General features: G+C 40.7%; 1 long non-coding RNA gene across 1 annotated transcript; it reads left to right on the forward strand.

The window, feature by feature from the left end:
* The first annotated feature begins 58 nt into the window (after nt 1-58).
* Nucleotides 59-18,606, forward strand: LOC131382178 (uncharacterized). The gene is made up of 3 exons (XR_009211430.1): nt 59-421; nt 9,873-9,971; nt 18,512-18,606. It is a non-coding gene; the product is annotated as an uncharacterized LOC131382178 (long non-coding RNA).
* Nucleotides 18,607-25,239: the final 6,633 nt, after the last annotated feature.

Raw genomic sequence — 25,239 nt, forward strand, 5'->3', positions numbered from 1 at the left:
CCACCTTCGCCCCGCCCCCCGCCGGCGGTGCCTGCGTGCCCAAACCTCCCGGCGGCGCGCGGTTTGGGGCTGTAAGGGTGCTCGGCAGGGTCCCCCCATTCGGCGCCTTCGGGCGTCGGCCAGCAGAGAACGCGACCTGCTGGCGCCTGGCGGTGAGGAGCCGCCCTCTCGCGGCGCACTCTCTGTGCCTAGTCAGATAAGACAGTCGTCCTCAGTGACGAACACCCAAGAGCCCTAATCATCCCCGACACCCCGCAGGCGGCTGGAGAGGGCGCTGCGCTCCTCTGCGTTGGTTCCCCCCGCCGCTCCTTGGATAACAGTCCCCTGGGTTAAGTTGTTTCTCACTGACATTGTCGGGACTGAGGCCTAAGGACCACCGCTCATTCACAGAAGGGAGAGCTATAGAGCTGTCAACGAGACGGTGAGCTGGGATTCACATCTGCCCTCCCTCCTGCCTTTTTTTTTCCACACACCACCACCTCCCCTTCAAAACCGATAGTGCTAGTAATAGTAACACAACTATCAGGTATTCAATACAAATAATTTTTTTGTATAATCCCAGTTGATTGCTTCAGCAGTAAATAGGGGAGAATTGTGGCTGATCCTGAAATGTCAGAGTCGAAAGAAGCTGTAAAGGCCTTCCGCTGCGAACCTGTTGCTTCAATCTTTTCAGCTGTATTCCAGGTCGGCTGTGTTGTAACTCATGCTTGAGTGCCTCTCTGTCACTAAGGAGGAGCGAAAAACTAACATTTACTGATCACAAAAGGCTGTGAACTTTGTTATTGTATTTTTTTAACTTCTCCGTACTTAATACACCAGAAAAGCTCATATTACTTTTATTTTTAAGAACTTTGTTTTAGCTAGGAGCGGTGGCTGACGCCTGTAATCAGTCCAGCACTTTGAGAGGCCAGGGCATCCAGGGCACCAAGGCCAGCGGATTCTTTGAGGCCAGGAGTTTGAGACCAGCGTGCAAATATGGCAAAACCCCGTCTCTACAAAAGCTAAAACTAAAAACTAAAAAATTAGCCGGGCATGGTGGTGGGCCCCTGTAGTCCCAGCTACTGAGGAGGCTGAGCCGGGAGGATCCGTTGAACCTGAGAAGTCAAGGATGTGGTGAGCTATGATCCTGCCACTGCACTCCAGCCCAGACGACAGAGCAAGACCACGTCTCAAAAAAAAAGAACTTAGTTTTGCAATATAAGCAGTAAAAATGATGTAATAAAATCAAGTAATAGAAATGTTTACATGCATATACTTTTGTATACAAGAAAAAAATCAATAAGTATGTATATATGTATATATAAAATATTTTTTAAATAAAAACTGTACCATACCATGTAAAGTAACTTACTTACCTGATTTCTTCAGTCACTATGATGTCAACTTTTTGTTTGTTGTTTGGTTTTTCTTTGAGACAGCATCTCATTCTGTCAACCAGGCTGGAGTGCAGTGGTGCTCACAGTGAGAGGTGACAGCGTGCTGGCAGCCCTCGCAGCCCTCACTCGCTCTCGGTGCCTCCTCGGCCTTGGCGCCCATTCTGGCCACGCTTGAGGAGCCCTTCAGCCCACCGCTGCACCGTGGGAGCCCTTCTCTGGGCTCCCTCGGCTGGCGGGAGGTGTGGAGGGAGAGGCACAGGCTGGAACCGCGGCTTCGCGCGGCGCTTGTGGGCCAGCTAGAGTTCTGGGTGGTCGTGGGCTTGGTGGGCCCCGCACTCGGAGCGGCCAGCCGGCCGCGCTGGCCTCGGGCAGTGAGGGGCTTAGCATCTAGGCCAGCAGCAGTGGAAGGTGCGCCGGGTCCCCCAGCAGTGCCAGCCCACCAGTGCTGCGCTGGATTTCTCGCTGGGCCTTAGCTGCCTCCCCACGGGGCAGGGCTCCAGACCTGCAGCCCGCCATGCCTCAGCCTCTCCCGGCCCCACCGTGGGCTCCTGCCCACACGGCCCAAGCCTCCCCACGAGCGCCAACCCCTGCTCCACAGCACCCGGTCCCATTGACCACCCAAGGGCTGAGGAGTGCAGGATCACGGCGCTGGACTGGCAGGCAGCTCCACCTGCCGCCCCAGTACAGGATCCACTGGGTGAAGCCAGCTGGGCTCCTGAGTCTAGTGGGGACTTGGAGAACCTTTATGTCTAGCTAAGGATTGTAAATACACCAAGCAGCACTCCGTATCTAGCTCAAGGTTTGTAAACACACCAATCAGCACCTTGTGTCTAGCTCAGGGTTTGTGGATGCACCAACTGGCACTCTGTATCTAGCTAGTCTGGTGGGGACTTGGAGAATCTTTATGTCTAGCTAAAGGAATGTGAATACACCGATCGGCACTCTGTATCTAGCGCAAGGTTTGTAAATGCACCAATCAGCACCCTGTGTCTAGCTCAAGGTTTGTAAATGCACCAATCAGTGCTCTGTGTCTAGCTAATCTAGTGGGAACTTGGAGAACTTTTGTGTCTAGCTCAAGGTTTGTAAACGCACCAATCAGCACCCTGTCAAAACGGACCAATCAGGTCTCTGTAAAACAGGCCAATCAGCTCTCTGTAAAATGGACCAATCAGCACGATGTTGGTGGGACCACATAAGGGAATAAAAGCAGGCTGCCCCAGCCAGCAGTGGCAACTTGCTGCGGTCTTCTGCACTGTGGAAGCTTTGTTCTTTCACTGTTCGCTATAAGTCTTGGTACTGCTCACTCTTTGGGTCCACACTGCGTTGATGAGCTGTAAGACTCACCATGAAGGTCTGCAGCTTCGTTCCTGAAACCATCAAGACCACCAACCCACCGGGAGGAACGAACAACTTCAGACATGCCGCCTTAAGAGCTGTAACAGTCACCGCGAAGGCCTGCAGCTTCACTCCTGAGCAAGCGAGACCACAAACCCACCAGAAGGAAGAAACTCTGAACACGTCTGAACATCAGAAGGAACAAACTCCGGACACACTGCCTTTAAGAACTGTAACACTCACTGCGAGGGTCCGTGGCTTCATTCTTGAAGTCATTGAGACCAAGAACCCACCAATTCCGGACACAACAGCTCACTGCAGCCTCAGCATCCTGAGTTCAAGTGATGTTCCTGCCTCAGCCTCTGAAGTAGCTAGGACTACAGGTACAGGCCTTGCCCAGCTAATTTTTTAGCTTTTTTTTTGGAGACGGGGATCTCACTATGTTGTCCAGGCTGGTCTTGAACTCCTGGGCCGAAGTGATCCTGTCACCCCCACCTCCCAAAGTGCTGGGATTACTGGCACAAGCCACTGCACACAACATTCTTTATTGTCATCAACTATACTTTTACCACATAATTTTAACGTCTGCATAATATTCTATTGTATGGATAATTTACTGAACCAAATCCACTAATAACGGACATTTAGGTTATTTTAAATTGTTATCTATTGTAAACAAGGTTTCAGTGAATATCCGTTTAGCTAAAACTTTACATACATCCTTGTTTACTTAGGATATATTCTTTTTTTTTTTTTAATAGCGATAGGGTCTCACCAGCCCAGGCTGGTCTCGAACTCCTGATCTCAAGCCATCCTGCCACCTTGGCCTCCCAAAGTACTGGAATGAGCAGGCATGCAGCCTGCATGCAGGCATGAGGCGAGGAGGTCTTCAGATATAGTCTTAAAAGTGGAATTGCTGCGTTAAGAGTTTTCACTGTCTTTTGTTCTTTATATAGCTTGCCATATTTTTACATATCTCAGTGTAACTCCCTACAAAACATTTATCATTTAAAAAAGAAAAATAGTAACTTTAAAGTGGAGAGACCTAGGAGATACTCTCTTTATTGTGATCAAAGTGAAAATCACCAATAATGTGACAAATAGACATTGTACACTTCTCTATATGAACCATTGAGGAGAATACAGCATTATCTTTTGTAGTGTTCCTGAAAAAAATGCATAAATGACTCTAATCATGAGGAACTATCAGACAAACGCAAGCTGAAGACATTCTACAATATAATTAACCTATGCTCTTCAAAATGCCAATGTCCCAAAAGACAAAGATTTGAAAAACTCTTCCAGATTCAAGAAGACTGAAGAGACCTGACAGCTAAATGCAACACATGATCATGGGTTGGATTTTTGGATCAAAAGAAAGAAAGCATTTTGCTATAAAGGAATTAGGTTGCATTGTATCCTTATGAATTCCCTGATTTTGACAATTACACATAGTGGAAGTCAGAAAGAGAAATGAATGATAAGACAAATGTGAGAGAACGTTAAAAATTGGAGAACCTGGGTATACCAGAGTTTTTTATTTTTTCAATTTGCTACTTTTCTACAGCTTTGAAATTATTTTAAAATAAAAGTTTTAGAAATTCTTCCTCTCGAAAGCAAGTAAATGGTGCAAAAAATTAAAAATTAGAATTAAAAATTCTTCCTAGATGCTCAACTGCAGGATCAAGTCCACCCCAGGCTCTTTGTGTATACCTCCACTTAACTCAGCCTCATCTTATTATTTTTCATGCCTAGGCCTTGACCATTTAGCAATAGCAAGATGCTCATGTTTTCCTGAACACATAGTGCTATTTCATTCTTCCATGTTCTTATACATGTTTCCTCTGTCTGGATTGCCTTTCCCCATTTGATCTCTTGGTGAAAGTACCATTTCCTTAAGATCCAGCTCTGACATCACTTCACCCATTAAACTTCTGCTGACCTCCTTAGCTCTACTTCATCAGTGCCTCCTCTGTGCTACCTCTAAACCAAGTACAAAATGCTATTGTTACAATTGACAATAATTTTAGGTAACATTTATTAAGGACTTAATATATCCTAGACATATACAGTCATGTGTATGACATTCCAACACTTGGGTCAATAACAGGGTACATATACAACAGTGGTCTCATAAGATTATTATACCATATTTTTACTGGAACTTTGTATGTTGAGATACATTTAGATACACACATACTGTTGTGTTACAATTGCCTACAGTATTCAGTGCAGTAACATGCTGTACAGGTTTGTAACCTCAAAGCAGTAGACTGCCTGTGCACCACACAGCCAGGCGTGTAGTAGGCTATACCACCTAGGTTTGTGTAAGAACACTCTATGATATTCACACAACCACGAAATCACCTAACAATGCGTTTCTCAGAGCATATCCCCATGGTTAAACAACACATAACTAGTGAGATGTAAAAGTATAGATACTAGTGCTTTTACTTTTAATTCTCACAACTACCGTATAAGGAAGGTACCAGTAGTAATCCCATTTTTATTTCTGTAGCCCAAGGTCACATAGCCAGTAGGTAACAGAGCCTAGAATTGAGCTCAGGTTTCCCAGACTACAAATCCCATGTTTTTAGCCACTATACTTCATTGCCTTTAATTTTTCACCTGTGTCTCCTACTAGACTGTGACTTCCTTGTAACAACAGATTTAATTTATTTTTCTCCCTATCTCCAAACCTTAACCCTAGCACAATGCTTGATATATAATAGGTGCTCAATAAATGTTTGGCTGGGCATGGTGGCTCTCACCTACAATCTCAGCACTTTGGGAGGCCAAGGCAGGAGGATCACTTGAGCTCAGGCATTTGGGACCAGCCTGGGCAACATAGCAAGACCTCGTCTCTGCTAAAAGTAAATTTTTTTTGGGGGGACAGTTGCGCTCTTGTTGCCCAGGCTGGAGTGCAATGGCGCAATCTTGGCTCACCGCAACCTCCACCTCCTAGGTTCAAGTGATTCTCCTGCCTCAGCCTCCCGAGTAGCTGGGATTACAGGCATGTGCCACCACGCCCTGCTAATTTTGTATTTTTAGTAGAGATGAGGTTTCCCCATGCTGGTCAGGCTGATCTCAAACTCCTGACCTCAGGTGATCCACCTTGGCCTCCCAAAGTGCTGGGATTACAGGCGTGAGCCACTGTGCCCAGCCTAAAAGTAAAATTTTAAAAATTAGCTAGACCTCGTAGTGGACACCTGTCATCCCAGCTACTTAGGAGGCTGAGGCAGAAAGATCGCCTGAGTCTGGGAGATTGAGGTTGCGGTGAGCTATGATCACACCACTGCACTGCAGCCTGGGTGACAGAACAAGTCCCTGTATCAAAAATTAAAAATAAAAGTTTTTTCTTCTCAACTTGTTAGCACATTATGTCAAATATGCAAAAAAAAGATTCATGTGTCTGGAGAGAGAAAAAGAGAAAGAATATCTATTCTATCAGTTGGAACTCAGCAACCCAGCAAAAAAACAGATGGCACTCTCAAGCTGGGTAATACCAAATAAATAAAATGATATTTTTGTTTATTTATTTTAGAGTCAGGGTCTCATTCTGTCCCCTAGGCTGGAGTGCTGTGGCTCAGTCATGGCTCACAGTAACCTTGAGCTTCTGGGCTCAAATAAGAGTGTCTCACACTACAAGTACTTACCACCACTCCCAACTATCTTGTTTTTATTTTTTATAGAGATCGGGTCTCAAAATGTTGCCCAGACTGGTCTCCAATTCCTGGCCTCAAGCCATCCTCCCATCTCAGCCTCCCAAAGTGTTGGGATTACAGGTGTAAGCCACCATGTCCAAATACAGTCTCTTCTTTTTCTTTGCCCCCTCCTCTCGTCTTTAATTCAGGATGGCTATAGTCTCGATTAAACTCTTCATTCTTTTCAAATTACCTATAATCCCAGCACTTTGGGAGGCTGAGGCAGGAAGATAGCTTGAGGCCAGGAGTTCCAGACCAGTCTGGGCAACATAGCAAGACCCTCATCTCTTTAAAAAATAAAAGGCCGGGTGCAGTGGCTCACGCCTGTAATCCCAGAACTTTGGGAGGCCAAGGTGGGTGGATGTTCGAGACCAGCCCAGACAACATGGTGAAACCCCATCTCTACAAAAATACAAAAATTATCCAGGCATGATGGTGGGAGCCTGTAATCCCACATACTGGGGAGGCTGAGGTGGGAGAATTGTTTGAACCCTGGAGGCGGTGGTTGCAGTGAGCCGAGATCGCGCCATTGCACTCCAGCCTGGGCAACAGAGCGAGACTCCATCTAAAAATAATAATAATAAAAATTAAAATTAAAATTAAAAAAATTAAAAACAAAAAGTTAAAATTAGCCACAGGTGGTAGCATGTGCCTTTAGCTTCAGCTCCCTGGGATTGCTTGAGCCCAGGAGTTCAAGGCTGCAGTGAGCTACAATCCAGCCACCGCACTCCAGCTTGGGTGGCAGGGTTTCAGAAAACTGTAAGGAATGGTGTGGTAACTGAGTGTTAACAATAGGACATTTCCATTTCTGGCCCTGCAGGCACAAGGGGACTGGGCAATTACCAAAACTCACAGTGGGCTGGGTAGAGAGGGCCTCCAAACAGGAGATGTGACCTCTGCTTAAGAGACCTGGCCAGCACAAAGTCATCCTAAAAAGTCAGGAAGCTGAGACTTCATTCTCTTCCACCTTATAATCTTCTGAAAGCTGGGACAAGGAGCCCATTGATCCTACAGAAGACCACACAAGTCAGCCTCTCAGGACAGAGGGCAGAAATGAGAAGGTAGAAAACAGATTCAGACGGACAAAAGGAAGATAATACAGAATAATGTTGTATTCACCACCCAGCTTAAGAAATGAAATATGGCCAATACAGTTGATCTCCTCAGCGTAACTCTCTCTGATTGTATCCGCCTTCTTCTCTTCTACAGAGTCACTATCTTAAATTTGGTGTTTATCATTCCCATGAAGAACTTAAACCTTTGTAATGGCATTATACTCTGTAGTCTTCATTCTTGCCTTCACTATTCTTCCTCATGATTGTGAGATTCATCCTTGAAATTAGGGATACTTGAATCCCTAATTTCTTTATTTTCCCTACCATATAATTTTCTGTTCTCTGAATATATCACAATATGTGCATTCTCTTGCCAACGGATATTTAAATCTTTGTTTTCTGTATTTTGCCCTTATAATCAATGCTGCCATGAATAGTCTTACACTTCTGTAGAATACATTACTTTAAGACATAAAATTGAATAATGGAATTTTCTGACAAGGATTAGCACTTTCCTTGCTCTATCATTTCCTCATACTTGAGAATCATTGTGAATAATGGGTTGGGAGCCAGAAAACTGATTCATGTGTCTAGTTCCTAATGCCTTGTCTCATACAAGACACTTAAAATCTTTGAGCTTTTGTTTTCTTATCTGCAAAATATTGTTATAAAAATCGGGCCAGGCACGGTGGCTCATGCCTGTAATCCCAGCACTTTGGGAGGCCAAGGCAGGTGGATCACCTGAGGTCTAGATTTCGAGACCACCCTCGGCAACATGGAGAAACCCCGTCTCTACTGAAAATAAAAAAAAAAAAAAATAGCCAGGTGTGGTGGCATGCACCTGTAATCCCAGCTACTCGGGAGGCTGAGGCAGGAGAATCACTTGAACCTGGGAGGCGGAGGTTGCAGTGAGCCAAGATTGCGCCACTGCACTCCAGCCTAGGCAACAGAGCAAGTCTCCGTCTCAAAAAAAAAAAAAAATTAAATGAGTTGGTGCCCATGAAAGCACTGTGTAAACAGTAAAGCACCATGCAAATGTAAGTTGTCACTTTTTATTGTGTGCCACCCCTTTTATAAAGTATCTCCTGTGAGAGGAGGAATCATGTCTCTTATTTGTTTCCTGTTGCATCCCTAGTACCCAGAATAAGGCTGGCACAGAATAGGCATTGCATTTGTATTAATTAGGGAAGACTAATGGCTGTAACAAACAATATCAAAACTTTTGGGAGCTTAAGAAAATCAAAATTTATTTCTCTCTTATGTCATAGTCAGCTATAGGCCAGCCAGGGAAACCCTACCTTAGCAAAGATCTCAGATCCATCTTGTGGCTCCACCAACTCCAAAGTGCTTGGAGTCCCCACCCGAGGAGAGGCTGACACATGAATGTACAGAATTGTGCATGAGATTTGACAGGCCAAACCTAGGAGTGGTATATTTCACTCTACTCCATTCCATTGTCCAGAATTCAGTCAATGACCACGTCTTATTCTGAGGATTGCTAGAAAATGTAGTTCAGCCGTGGCCTTAGGAATAAAACAAAATTGGTTTGATCAACATCTAGCCAGTCTTTGCTACAACAATTGATAAATATTTATAGAATAAATACATCAATAAATGAATAAAATATACATATCTAAATGTAGCCTATATTCCTTTTGGTTTGGTTTTTTAGCTTCTCAATAATGCCTTAGAGTTGAATTTACATCAGCTAAAATGCCTAAAGCATTTTCACTATTTGCTGTTAAGGCCCCACTGAGAGAATAGTAGTTTCCCAAAAGTCCCATTTCCGGCTGGGCATGGTGGCTCATCCCTGTAATCCCAGCACTTTGGGAGGCCAAGGCAGGAAAATGGCTTAAGTCCAAGAGTTTAAGACCAGCCCAGTCAACATAGGGAGACCCCCCATTTTTACAAATAATTTTAAAAATTAGCCAGGCATAGTGGCACATGCCTGTAGTCCCAGATACAGGGGAGGCTGAATCAGGAGGATTACTTGAACCCTGGAGGTTGAGGCTGCAGTGAACTATGATCAGGCCATTGCACTCCAGCCTGGCTGACAGAGTGAGACCCCCAGCTCAAAAAAAAAAAAAAAAAAGTTCCATTTCCCAGAGATAGATTGGGAGAAATTTGTCACCAAATGCTGCTGTTTCCCCATTACTAGGCCCATTCTCTAGTATGGGCCTCACGGACTAGACCCATTCTGTGATAATGTTGTGACAGCATCTACCTTCCTTAAGAGGCAGAGCCAAAAGTTCTTTTTCTTGAAATTTTGCTTCCAAAATCTCACTTGGATTGTTCATAATATGTTTCTGTTGGCCAAGAAACTAACTTTTTCTCTCCCATTCTGAGGCAAAAATGGCCCCACTTGAGGATTTGCTCTTATTCCACCTCAATCTTCTTCACAGGTGGACAGCCCTGGATCAAGTGAATGTTAAAACTTCTGAAGTCAGGCCTTCAGAGATCTGGAGCTTCAACCTTAACCCCTCTTAGAACACTCTTTCTCGGTAGGTACCCAACAACCATATAAGAAGGTCAAATTTCTTTTATTTGTCTTGTATAGATAGCTGCCTAAAAATTTGCTTTTGGGGAAATTGGAGACACAAATAAGAAAAGTAAACAATATATCTTCCAGATGATAACACTGGACAATATCCTCACAACCTTATGGAAGGCAATGATTCCTTAAAGAGGACAGGAAAACTTCATTTATTGAAGCCCACCCTTTCCCCCCTGCTCTGCAGACCATCTTTGTCTTAAGTAACCATATGTGAGCGGAGTCATGTCTTAGCATTCTATATTATTCTATTTGGCTATCCCTTGCCTCTATACAATACGGCCTTATTTACTGTAGCTTTGTAATAAGTTTTGCTATCTGAAAGAGCAAACCCTCACATTTAGTTCTTTTTTCAAGATAGTTGCAGTCCTTAACACCAAGGGAGGCTGAGAGTACAAGAGCTCAAGACGAAAGAGTCCATACAGGGGTGGGATCCATGCAGCTCAGAATAGACTGTCAGAACCTACACAAGATGTGGAGGGTGTCCATGCAAGGAAGCAGCTCAGCACTGAGGCTGACTGCCAGAGCCTGACACACACCTCACCTTGCTCAGGTTCCGACTCCCACCCTAGACTGCCTCTCTTTGGGAATTCCCTTTTCATCTTGGTCAAGCTCTAATACTGAGTATCAAGAGCATGTCTCCCTGAAAGGGATGGCCTGGAATAGGATGTCAGAGCCTCAGAACAATGATGAGGATGTCTCTGCAGTGTAAGGGTCCAGGCTGAGATGTTATAACCTGGGTATGGTGAGAAGAGCATTACCACAGAGGGACAGCCTGGCAAGGGGAGTCATCTGCCAAGTGTGATGAGAAGGGTGCCCACACAGGAGGAGGCTCAGGATGAAAAGTCAGTGCCTGGTGGGGTCAGGAGGGTGTCCTCCAGGGGTGAACCAGCATGGGGAGTCAGAACCCTAGTGCGGTAAGGAGGAGTCCATTGGGAAAGGGGCAGGCATAGGGTGTCAGAGCCTAAGCCATATGAGGAAGTCATCACTTAGAAAGGAGAGACCATAGACCAGGCATGGTGGCTCACACCTGTAATCCCAGCATTTTGTGAGGCCGAGGTAGGTGAATTGGTCCCAGCTACTTTGGAGGCTGGAGCGGGAGGATTGCTTGAGCCTGGGAGGTGTAGGTTGCAGTGAGCCAAGGTCACGCCACTGCACTCCAGCCTAAGTAACAAAGTGAGACCCAGTCTCAAAAAAAAAAAAAGAGAGAGAAAAGAAAGGGAAGACTAATGTGGGATGAAATAAGCCCCAGTCTGTTGTAGCGCTCCCAGGCTTATTAGGACAAGGAAATTCCCGCCTAATAAATTTTGGTCAGACCGGTTGTCTGCTCTCAAACCCTGTCTCCAGATAAGATGTTATCAATGACAATGTGTGCCCGAAACTTCATTAGCAATTTTAATTTCGCCCCGGTCCTGTGGTCCTGTGATCTCGCCCTGCCTCCATTTGCCTTGTGATATTATATTACTTTGTGAAGTATGTGATCTCTGTGACCCACACCCTATTCGTACACTCCCTCCCCTTTTGAAAATCACCAATAAAAACTTGCTGGTTTTGTGGCTTGGGGGGCATCACGGAACCTGCCAACATGTGATGTTTTGCCCAGACACCCAGCTTTAAAATTTCTCTATTTTGTACTCTGTCCCTTTATTTCTCAGACCGGCTGACACTTAGGGAAAATAGAAAAGAACCTACGTGAAATATGGGGGGTGAATTTCCCTGATAATCAAAGAATTGTGGGGACATGTAAAACAAACAAGTATACAAAAGAACCAGAAAAGTATGCTTGATGAAGTTCCCACAGTCAAAATCACAGAGCATATTAGCTCCAAAATAAATAATGATAGCGATAGATTATGGCCTGTTGAAATAGGCTGTGATTTCATACTAATAGTAAATGATGAATCATACTGATATAAAATGATAAATGAATAAACTGATGGTTTAATGAGAAACAGAATATTTACATAATCCCAAAGTACTTCCCCACAAAATGCTTATTAATTATAAGGGGAAAAGTAATTTGAGTTGATAAGCCAGGCAGATGCCACCTTAATCAAGTAATCAAAGTAAACAATATCAGCAATGGGACAAATTGAAATTGTGCTCTCCACATGACAGGCTGCAATAAAATGAATGTAGCATGACTTCTGTGATGCCCCTCCCAAAAATGCATAACCTGAATCTAATTATGAGGAAACGTCAGGCAAACTCAAATTGAGGAACATTATATAAACATGCCTTATAATTTTCAAAAGAGTTAAGGTCATGAAAATAATGGAAAGATTAAGGAAATGTTTTTGGATTTGTTATGGACTGAATGTTTTGTGTCCCCCTCCCCAAATTCATATGTGGAAATTCTAACTCCCAATGAGATGCTATTAGGAGGTGAGACCTTTGGGAGGTAATTAAGTCATGAAGGTGAACTCCTGAATGAATGAGATTCGTGCCTTCATAAAAAAGAGACAGGAAGGCTTGCTTCCTCTCTCTGTCTCTCTCCCTCCACCACCCCATATGAAGATACAGAAAGAAAGCAGCCAGTAAACCAGGAAGGATGTCCTCATCAGACATCAGATCTGCAGGTGCCTTGATTTTGGATTTCTCAGCCTCCAGAATTGTGAGAAATAAATGTTGATTGTTTAAGCCATTCCATCTGAACTAAGACAGGGCTGAAGGACACTAATGAGACGTGACAATTAAAATTAAGACACGGTTCTGAAATCGATCGTTTTGCTCTAAAGGACATTATTCCAACATTTAGTGAAACTTGAATGAGGTCTGAGGATTAGATGGTAGTAACGTACCAATGGTAATTGATTTTTTTTAGTAGTGTTTTTCCTGATTTTTTTAGCAGTGTTTAGCTATGTAGGAGAATGTCCCAGTTGTAGAAAATATACTCCGAAGTATGAGGAACTAATGGGGCATCCAGCTGGCAATTTACTCTCAAACTGCTTAAGAAAAAGTAATTTTTGTACTATATTTACAACTTTTCTGTAAGTTTCGGATTGTTTCAAGAAATGTTGCCTATCCAATGCAAGATATTTATAAAATAATGCTTTATGTATGCTAACAATGCATTTTTCTAATGTATAGTACAATAAACTAATTTTTTAATAATGGGCAGAGCCAGTGCCTGACCCACAGATGTTGTGAAAATTGTCTGACCTGTTCTGAGGAGATAGCTTGACCTTGATTGAAATGCTTTAATTTTAGCACATGCATATTTTAATTCTACTAAAAAATAGTTTTTACAATTAGCAAACAAATGTTATATACTTGTACATTCGTTTTTTGATGTCTATGTGTACAGAGTAACAAAATAACAGAAGAACAGGGTTGCACAAATGCACATTTCAGCTGTGAGCTACATAAAACATATCTCTGTGTGCCTATACTCAATATCCATGGGGTCATTGGACAGTAGATACGGTAAATTGCATCTTCAATAATGGTTCTTACCAAGGAATTGCAATAGAATTAGCATGTTTTGCTGCAGACTCTCTAAAAGTCAGTATTTCCTTTACTGTATTGCCATAGAGTGCCTTTCCAGAATATGCTTTTTAAATTTTCTTTAAAAAACAGATTATGACAGGCTCTTTATCATTCTGAACAAAGACATCTTGTTCTTATTAAATTATAAAGAACTAAATGCATTTTAATAGTTGTTTTGATTAAATTATATGAATAACAAAATTTCTATTAGTCTTAAATTACCAATGTGTATGTGGAATCATCATCGGGGAAAAGAAACTCCCATACCTGTCTTACACATAAATACACGATTCTCAAAATATTTAAAATATGAAATTTTCATTTAAAACCATATCAAAAATGGATTTTCAATAAATATTAGCTGATAAACATCTGTTAGTGCTTTTTTTTTTTTTTTTTGGAGACAGAGTCTTTCTCTGTTGCCCAGGCTGGAGTGCAATGGCATGATCTCAGCTCACTGCAACCTCTGCCTCCTGGTTTCTAGCAATTCTTATGACTCAGCCTCCTGTCCTGCATAGCTGGACAGGAGCACCCACCACCCCAGCTAATTTTTTTGTATTTTAATGGAGACGAGATTTCACCATGTTGCTCAGGGTTGTCTCGAACTCTTGAAGTCAGACAGGTGTGAGCCACCACCCCCTGCCTTATTAGTGCTCTTAAGAGGATGATTTTCTCACTTTGTAAAGAACATCTAGCAGATATAACAAACTAAGAAAAATAACAAAGAATATTTCTTTTCTTTTCTTTTTTTTTTCTTTTGAGATGGAGTCTCACTCTGTTGTGCCCAGGCTGGAGCACAGTAGCGCAATCATGGCTCACTGAGGCCTCGACGTCCCCAGGCTCAGGTGATCCTCCCACCTAAGCCTCTCAAGTAGCTGGGACTACACCACACATCCTCACATCCGGCTAATTTTTTTGTATTTTTTGTAGAGACGGGGGTTTCATCATGTTGCCCAGGCTGGTCTTGGACTCCCGGGGTCAAACAATTCACCCTACTCAGCTTCCCAAAGTACTAGGATTACAAATGGGAGCCACCACACCCGGCCAATATGTCTTTTATAATAGCAATTTTTAAAATACCAACGAGTAGCTTGTCGAGAAATGGGTTAATATCAAGATGAAAACATTTAGAAAACTTTGTTGAGAGGCTTAAATAAATGGAAGGACACATATTTATATACAGGAAGACGAATTTTTCAAAAAATGTCGGTTTGAGGCTGGGCATAGTGGTTAACGCCTGTAATCCCAGCACTTTGGGAGGCTGAGGCAGGTGGATCACCTGAGGTCAGGAGTTTGAGACCAACCTGGCCAACAAGGTGAAATCCCATCTCTACCAAAAATACAAAAATTGGCCAGGTGTTGTGGCATGGGCCTATAGTCCCAGCCACTCTGGAGGCTGAGGCAGGAGAATCACTTGAACCCAGGAGGCGGAGGTTGCCGTGAGCCGAGCTCATGCCACTGCACTCCAGCCTGAGCGACAGAGCGAGACTCTGTCTCAAAAAAAAAAAAGAAAGAAAAGAAAAAAAAATTGTCGGTTTGTCCCAAGTTAATATATAGGTTAGTTACAACTACAAAACCAGTGAGAGATATTATTTTGTTAATTGTATTGAAATAATGTAAATAATTTTTTGAATAAGGCAAGGATAGCCACAAAATTATGGAAGAGACATAAATTAAATGAAAAGCCTAATTCTACCATATAGAGATGCTACCATAATAATAATATAGTCCCAAGGGACAAAACAGTCTAGAAAAGGGAAAAAAACAGTCTAGAGTGGGAAAAATAAGAATATCTGAGTTCAAGTTCTTCTCTCTCTCCTTTTTTTTTTTTTTTTTTTTTTTGGTAGAGAGGAGATCCTGCTTTATTGCCCAAGCTGATCTCAAACTCCTGGGCTCAAGCTATCTTCTCATCTCAGTCTCCCAAAGTGCTGAGATTACAGGTGTGAGCCACCATGCTTGGCCAGAGTTCAAGTTCTAATTCATCTGCTTTGCAGTTAGTTTCTCCCTATCCTCTCCTATATACGATAATTTCTTGATATATGATGTCTAATGAAAATACTACAAATTCATGTAAAAGGGAAGAATGATTAAATAATTTTAGTAAAATTAGTTAACAATTTGGAAAAAATCTTAATTGATGAATTAAAGAGCAAAAGTAAAAAATTAAAGATAATAAGATTAGCCAAAGAATAACTAAAATAAATACAATTGGAATTTTCTAAAATTCTATTTAAAAATTATTAAAAATGGAAGAGTATGTCCAAAATTCAACTTTATCATGTATTTAGTGAGCACCTACAACATTCCAAGCACAGTTCTAGGTTCTCAAGATACATCAGTAAGCAGTAGGCAACGTAGAATTTATGTTTTTGAAGCTTCAGACAATAATCAAATAAATATCAGGAGTAGATAACTACTATCAAGAAGAAGAACATACAGGCTTATAAATAGACATAAATCAGTGGGATATAATTGAGAGTTCAGAAATAAACTCATACATTTATTTTTCAGAACATGAAAATAATCTGCTATGGTCTAAATGTTTGTGTCTCCACAAAATTCATCTGTTAAAACTTAATCCCTAATGTGATGGTATTAAGAAATGGTGCCTTTGGGAGGTGATTAGGTCATGAGGGCTTCTCCCACATAAAAGGGATTAGTACTCTAATGAAAGAGGCCCAAAGCCGGGAGCTTGAGACCAGCCTGGCCAACATGGTGAAACCCTGTTTCTACTAAAGATACAAAAATTAGCCAGATGTGGTGGTGCACACCTGTAATCCCAGTTTCTTGGGAGGCTGAGGCAGGAGAACCGCTTGAACCAAGAGGCAGAGGTTGCAATGAGCCAAGATCTCACAGAGTGAGACTCTGTCTCAAAAAAAAAAAAAAAAAAAATGAGACCCAAAGGAGCTTGTTTACCCCTTCCACTACGTGAGGATACATAGAAAGCACCATCAATGACTAGCAGGCCCTCACCAGACAGTGAATCTGTTGGCACCTTGATCTTGGGCTTTCTCAATTCCAGAACTGTGAGCAGTAAAATTCTGTTGTTTATAAATTACCTAGTTTAAAGTCTTTTGTTATAGCAGCCTAAAAAGACTAAGACACAAACCAATATCCATCCACTGATTAATGGACTTTGCTTTTTCCCAGAGATGAAAAACTTTTTATTTTATTTGCCTTTCCAACTTTCAGGGGGTACACGTGCAGGTTTGTTACATGGGTAAATTGTGTGTCATGGGGGTTTGGTGTAGAGTTAATTTTGTCACCCAGGTAATCAGCATACTACCTGATAAGTAGTTTTTCAATCCTCACCCTCCTCCCACCCAAGAATGGACTTTTTTTAAAAAAGTGCTATATCCCCATAATTTATATCATTCAGCCATATAAAGAAATGAATACATGCTATAACTCAGATAAATCTGAAAAACATTATAATAAGTGAAAGAAGCCAAACATAAAAAAACCACATAGTTTATGATTCCATTTCTATGAAATATCCAGAATAGGCAAATCCATAGAAAGTAAATCAGTGATTTCTAGGGATTGAGGGGAGGAGAAAATGGGGAGTGATTGAGGGTTTCTTTTTGGCTGATAAAAATGTTCTAGAGTTAGACAGTGATGATAGTTACACAGCTTTGTAAATATGCTCAGAGTCATTGAATTGTACACTGCAAAATGCTGTATTTTATGGTAGATTAATTACATTTCAATTTTAAAAATTTACTTTGCTCTGTGTCCTGTGGTTTCACGATTTTAAAAATAACTTTGAAGCAAAGTGAAAAGAAAAATAAAGATATAAAGGCTGACTCCTGGAAGTGCTCCTGAAAAGGACTTTAACGTTATTATTCCAGCGTCTCCTGGTTTTCATACTCTTTCTGTCTTTTTTTTCATACTTTTGTTTAAAAGCTGGATGTTAGTCTTATTGCTTATTCAAAAGTAATTTTTTTCCTTCCAAATGGTTTTAAGATTTCTCTCTTTGTTTTTGGCTTTCAGTAGTTTTGCTATATTTGTACATAGATCTGATTTTCTTTGTATTTATCCTGCTTGGAGTCTAGAGCTTATGAATGCTTTGGATGAATGTCTCTTGCCAGATTTTGAAAATTCTTAGCCAATATCTCTCATTACAACACATATTAAAAATAACTTCCTGGCCAGGCATGGTGGCTCACGCCTGTAATCCCAGTAGTTTGGGAGGCCAAAGTGGGTGGATTACCTGAGGTCAGGAGTTTGAGACTAGCCTGGCAAACATGGCGAAACCCCGCCTCTACTAAAAATACAAAAAAAAGTAGCTGGGCATGGTTGCAGGTGCCTGTAACCCTAGCTACTTGGGATATTGAGGCAGGAGAATTGCTTGAACCCAGGAGGTGGAGGTTGCAGTGAGCCAAGATCATGCCATTGCACTCCAGCCTGGGTGACGGAGTGAGACTCTGTCTCAAAAAATAATAATATAAATAAATAAAAATAAATTCCTCTAAATTCCACAAACTTTCTCCTTCTCCTCCTCCTCCTCCAACAGGGTCTCATCCTATCACCCAGGCTGGAGTGCAGTGCTACAATCTCAGTTTACTGCAGCCTCAATTTCCTGGGCTCAAGCCATCCTCCCACCTCAGCCTCCCAAGTATCTGGGACGGCAGGTGCATGTCACCACACCTGGCCAATTTTGTTTATTTTTCATAGAGACAAGGACTCACTATGTTGCCCAGGCTGTTCTTGAACTCCTGGACTCAAGTGATCCTCCTTCCTCCACCTCCCAAAGTGCTGGGATTACAGGTATGAGCCACCACGCCCAGCCCATGCCTTTCTTGGATGTGCAAAAAAGGTCTGGCCTTAACACGGATTGATGGATGACAATCCAAAATGCTGAACAGCCCTACAAGATTCCTGCTCAATGCCATGGGTTTGAAAAAGAATGGAAAGAAAGTGCATAACGAATACATAGTATCCGGGCAGAGAAAGAGTGCAAGATAAAATTTGATGATTTCATAGTGTTTGTTTTGGCAGGAAACAATCAGACGTGTGAGTACCGTCCAGAAGCAGCAGAACAAGCTAGTAAAGGAAGGGTAATATACCTCTCCACCTCACCTGTTCGGCAAGGGGATCCTAGGCCCTGAGCAGAGCAGCTGCTGATGGCTGGAGGCTGATTTTCATGTTCTCTGTTCTCCACAGGAAACATTGTTTACTGAAAACCTTTTTGTCAAAGTGTGTAAAAAATAAAGGATTGCTCCATCCTATTTGTTATATTTTCTCTTGGATTATAACATACTTTTCTATAATGAGATTGCAGCCTATTTTTAAATTTGAAAAAATGGCCGGGCGCTGTGGCTCACACCTGTAATCCCAGCACTTGGGGAGGCCAAGGAGTGTGGATCACTTGAGGTCAGGAGTTAGAGACCTGCCTGGGCAACATGACAAAACCCTGTCTCTACTAAAAATACAACAATTAGCAGAGCGTGGTGGCTCATGCCTGTAATCCCAGCTACTTGGGAGGCTGAGGCAGAAGAATTGCATGAACCCAGGAGGCGGAGGTTGTAGTGAGCCAGGATGACATCACTGCACTCCAGCCTGGGTGACAAAGCGAGACTCCATCTCAAAAAAATAAATTAAATAAATAAAATAATTTGAAAAAAATGCCTCTACCTGTTCCTAAAAAATTAGCATCTATAGAATAATAACTAACATTTTATGAACGCTTACTATGTATGAGAGACTTTAAATATGTTAACTCATTTACGAAGTTGCAGTATTCTTTTGTGTTTTCATCCTGGGTTTTTTTTTGTTTTTTTTTTTAAACACACGCTTGGGCTGGGAAAGGGAGTCAGTGGATACAGTGGTATAAGTGTTGAGAATGTAGTTGAAACCTTGGATAGCCTATAAATTTTTTTCCAATTTTTTTATCATGGTAAAATTATAAAATTCACTACTTCAACCATTTTTAAGTAGTTAAATGGTATTAAACATGTTGTTTTTGTTGTTGTTGTTGTTGTTGTTACTGTTGAGTTTTAGGAATTTACTGTATTTTCTGGATATTAATCCCTTATCAGCTATATGATTTGTAAATATTTTCTCCCATACTATGAGTTGCCTTTTACTTTCTTGATAATGTCTTTGGGTGCACAAGATAATGCACAAGATAATGTCTTTGGGTGCACAAGTTTGATTTTCACGAAAAAAAAAGTTGAGGAAAGAAATTTAAGAAGGCACAAACAAATAGAAAAATACCTTATGTTCATGGATTAGAAGAATTAATATTGTTAAAATGTCCATATTACTCAAATCAATCTACAGATTTAATGCAATCTTTATCAAAATTCCAATGTCACTTTAGAAAATATAATCCTAAAATTCATATGAAACCATTAAAAAAAAAATAGCCAAAACAATGATGAGTAAAAACAACAAAGCTGGAGGCACCACAGTAATCTGACTTCAAAATATACTATATAGCAATTGTAACCCAAACACTATAGTACTGGGAATAAAAAAAAATAGATACATTCATCAATGGACCAGAACAGAGATTCCAGAAATGAACTCATACATGTACAGTCAATTGATTTTCAACAAAACTGCCAAAAATGCACAATGGGAAAAGGATAGTCTCTTCAAGAAATTGTGCTGAGAAAACTGGATATCAGCATGCAGAAGAATGAAAATGGACGCTTATCTCACACTCTATACAAAATCAACCCGAATGAGTTAAAGGCCAGAAACTGTAAAACTACTGAAAGAAAACATAGAAAAGAAATTGTATAACATTTTTCTGGCCATGATTTTTTTTTTTGACTTGGTCCCCAAAGCACATGAAGCAAAAACAAAAGTAGACAAATGTGATGTCATCAAACTAAAAAGCTTCTGCACAGCAAAAGAAACAATTAACAGTGTGAAGACTCAACCTGTTAATGGGAGAAAACATTTGTAAGCCAAAGCCCTACATCCTAAAGGAGTTAATATTCAAAATATATAAGGAACTCAAACCACTCAATAGCAAGAAAACAAAAAAATTTCAATTTAAAAATAGACAAAAAGGGCCAGGCACGGTGGCTCACACCTGTAATCCCAGCACTTTGGGAGGCCAAGGCGGGTGGATCACGAGGTCAGGACATCGAGACCATCCTGGCTAACATGGTGAAACCCTGTCTCTACTAAAAATACAAAAAATTAGCCAGGCGTGGTGGCGGGCACCTGTAGTCCCAGCTACTCGGCTCGGGAGGCTGAGGCAGGAGAATGGCATGAATCCGGGAGGTGGAACTTGCAGTGAGCCTAGATCTCACCACTGCACTCCAGCCTGGGCAATAGAGTGAGACTCCGTCTCAAAGAAAAAAAAAAACGCAAAAAGGTCAGGCACAGTGGTTCATATCTGTAGCCCTAGCTACTCTGGAGGATGAGGGAGAATTGCTTCAATCCAGGAGTTCGATGCTACAGTGAACTATGATGGTGCCACTGCACTCCAGCCTAGAAGCAATACCCCGTCTCAAAAAAAAGTTGGTGGGGACAAGGACCTTGAATACATATTTCTCAAAAAAAGAAGATATACAAATGGCCAGTAGATATGTGAAAAAATGTTCTACTTCACTAATCATTAGAGAAATGCACATTAAAACTACAAATCACCTCACATCGGTCAGAATGGCTATTCTCAAAAAGACAAAAGATAAATGTTGGCAAGGATGTGGAAAAAAGGCAACCCTGTACAACTGTTGTTGGGAGTGTAAATTAATGCAGCCATTATGGAAAACTGTATAGAGGTTTCTCAAAAATTAAAAATAGAATTCCATATGATCCAGTAAACCTACTTCTGAGTGTTTACTCAAAAATTTTGAAATCAATGTGTCAAAGAAATATCTGTACTCCCATGGCCATTGCAGTGTTATTCACAGCAGCAATATTATGGAATCAACCTAAGCGTCCACCAACAAATGAATGAATAAAGAAAATGTGGCGCATACACACAGTGGAATACCATTCAGCTTTCAGTTATTTTCAACAACTTAGATGGAATTAGAGAGCATTATGCTAAGTGAAGTAAGTCTGGCACAGAAAGACAAATACTGTATGTTCTCACTTAGATGTGAAATCTAAAACAATCAAATTCATAGAAGTAGAGAGTAGAATGGTAGTGAGAGGCTGGAGGGTGGGGGACATGGGTAGATGATGGTCAAAGGGCTACAAATCTCAGACAAGAGGAATAAGGTGGTTTTCAACAAAATCTATTGCGCAGGGTGGTGAGCATAGTTGGTAACAGTGTATTGTACATTTCAAAATTGCCGAGAGCAAATTTCAAATGTTCTTACGACAAAAAATAGTAAGTTTTTGAAGTGATAAATACATTAATTAACTTGATGTAATTTTTCCACATCATATTCATAAATCATAACATCATTTTGTACCCCACAAATATATACGATTATCAATTTATGCTGAAATTTTAAAAATAAATTTCAATTACACATCTATTCTTTTACTTCTTCATGTTCCATATGGTTTCTAAGTTGTTTTCTATTTCTATCCTTCGTTTTCTCTTAGTTTTTGTTTGAATATTTTGGACAACAAGCTGGAAATTGTACTGGGAGCCCAGAATATTGTTATTTGATTGTCCTTTCTCCTAATCTTGTAATTCAGAAAAGAAAAAGAAACTCTCCTATTTCATGCCAAAAATGCATACATCTGACTGTCTGTGTTTGAGGCTAGGAAACTCAGAAGAGTTTATGTATTTTCATTTTATTCTCCTAGTCAGCTCCTGAAGTCACAGCTTTCTGTGCTCCAAATCTCCTGTTTTCACTCTCATTTTCTTTGATCTTATGGGTCTGTACATATATTTTACTCTTTTGCTGCCTCTTTAATAAAATTTTGAGTAGAGGAGAAAATAAATGTGTATGGTCATTCTACCATGTTTAATAGGAAGTCATATATACATATACATACATGATGCTATTCAATGCTGGCAAGACTGCCATGAAGCAAAGCGTTGTCATAGATTTCTGATGATGATACATTTTTTGAATGAGTCTTTAAATTTTATTTCCTTTCTGAGAAAAAAGCCTAAATATAAAATCTAAAATTCAAAATTAAGAGCACTTTCCACACATAAAGATATAATAGCATGCTTTATGAAAGTGAAAACTTAGGTCAACCTAAAAAGATCTGAGACTAAATAAATAAATTATGGAAACTGCATGTAATGGAAAATTGTACTATACTCTAAATTTCTTTGTAAAGGTATGTATTAGCATTCATAGAGAAATGCTATTATATATTGTTAACTGAAAAGGCAAGAATTAAAAAATTTTCTAAAAATAAACACAGCCAGAGCCAGGCACAGTGGAACATGCACATGTAATTCCAGGTACTCAGGAAACTGAAGCGGGAATATCACTTGATCCTAGGAGCTGGAGTGCAGCCTGGGCAACACAGTGAAATCCCAGTTCTAAAACAATAATAATAATATAATAAAATAAATGAAACACACAACCTAAAACAAAAGAATAAGTATAGAGGAAATGGCCAGGCGCAGTGGCTCACTCCTGTAATCCCAGCACTTTGGGAGGCCAAGGTGGGGGCATCAGCTGAGGTCAGGAGTTTGAGACTAGCCTGGCCAACATGGCAAAACCCCATCTCTACAAAAATACAAAATCAGCCAGGCGTGGTGGCGCACGCCTACAATCCCAGTTACTCGGGAGGCTGAGACAGGAGAATTGCTTGAACCTGGGAGGTGGAGGTTGCAGTGAGCCAAGATTGTGCCACTGCACTCCCACCTGGGCAACAGAGCACGACTCCATCTCAAAAAAAAAAAGTATAGAGGAAACATACCTAAATATAGATGACACCTATCTTTAGTGGACAATGACAGTTTTTTTCTTTATACTTTTCCATATTTTCTAGTATCAATTAATGAATATGTGATTCTTAAAATTAAGGGGTTGAAGCCAGGTGCAGTGGCTCACGTCTGTAATCCCAGCACTTTGGGAGGCCTTGGTGGGAGGGTCGCTTGAGGATAGGAGTCATGACCAGCCTAAGCAACACGGCGAGACTCCCATCTCTACAAAAAATACAAAAATTAGCTGGGTGTGGTGGCTCACACCTGTGGTCCCAGCTACATGAGGCTGAGGCAGGAGGATTGGTTGAGCCTAGCAGGTTGAGGCTACAATGAGCTGTGATCACACTCCTGCACTCCATCCCAGGTGTCAGTGTGACCCTTTCTCAAAAAATTTTTTTTATAAATTAAGGGGTTGGTTTGATCATTACGCATTGTATACGTGAATTGAAATATCACACTGAACATCAAAAGTACATATAATTATTATGTATTAATTAAAAATAATTTTAAAAGAAAGGGAAAAGCTATTTTTAAAAGAAGGGACATTATTTTTAAACTTACATAATATGCTATTTAAAATAATGTAATGCCCACATTATTTGTCCAACATTTTCTATTTCTTTTTAATTTATTACAAGGTCTAGATTTCAGTTCAGATATAACAATGGAGAATTCTACATCAGCATTTCTAAAAAGTTGCATGAGAAAGAGCTCTGGACTCACAAGCCTAACACACTTCAGGTACTATCCTTTCTACTTTTCATATTTAAAAAATGTTTCATTCTACAATTCAGCCTCAAAATTAGTTGACTAAAATTTTGTGCTACTACAATTCTACCATCTAAAATGCAATGCCTCAGATAAATATCAACCAAACATTATAAAGTTTAATTGGAAATATGTGTTCCATATCTGGTTTCTCTCCATACCATTTAACAAATTAAAATGGCAAGTGGTGTTATCTGCTATTCCTTTGAGGTTAGCATGAGCTGCTGAAGGGTTGCTTGAATTGATTTCTGCTGACGTATTGTACAATGTATTACGAAACTGTTCTAAGATTGATTATAGAGGCAAGATGAACTAAAAGTAATTTTTTACAAAGTGGGTCTGTAGATGTGGTATAAAATAAGCACCATTCTGATTTCTGTCTTGAGTGCTTGTGATAAATTTAAAATAAGTGGAAACTTTGAGTAACTAGAGTTAAGACAAATATCCATAAATTGTGGAATATTGGGTATGTACATTAACACCAAAGCCTCATTGCAAAACTTTCTCATTTGAACTGTGAAAGTAATACATCATACAGGCTAGTAGGATCTAAAGACTTGATTATCCAGGAACATGACATTTTTATGTTAGGAAATAACCTTTTATATTCTGCTTGAGTTCATAACAACCCTTTTAGCAGAAAGAGGCCCAGAAAGAGTCAAAAAGGACGGGGAAGTACAATTCTTTCATACCTTCCAGTTTGGGCTCAAATTACACAGAATACTTTGTCATGTCTTCCATGTAGGTAGCAGGAAAGACAACTACATCGCACCAAACCAGTTTGGAAATGAAAGAAAAGCCTCTGTTTGATATACATTTATCAGCTTCTTGCAAGCCTCTCTCCAGCTGCCATTCCACACTGCTTAGTGGTACACTCATATGAAGTGAGTTTACTGATTTCTGTTGCTTCTTTTCTTAGCAAAATAGTACTTTTACATCAGTCCTTTCTGGTTACTCTATTTGCATATCTTTATGTATCTCAAAGGAACACACACCACATAGCATATAAATCAGGAATTTTATAGTATCCACTCACAGACTGATTTATGGCAGGACTCCATTTCAGCTCTATTCTGGGCATGTCTGAAAGCAGCCCAAGAGGAGAGATCCACAGGGGCTAGCAGAGAAGTCTCAAAGGAGAGGTCAG

Source organism: Hylobates moloch, unplaced genomic scaffold, assembly GCF_009828535.3.
Source record: "Hylobates moloch isolate HMO894 unplaced genomic scaffold, HMol_V3 SCAFFOLD_2, whole genome shotgun sequence".
NCBI classification, from domain to species: Eukaryota; Metazoa; Chordata; class Mammalia; order Primates; family Hylobatidae; genus Hylobates; species Hylobates moloch.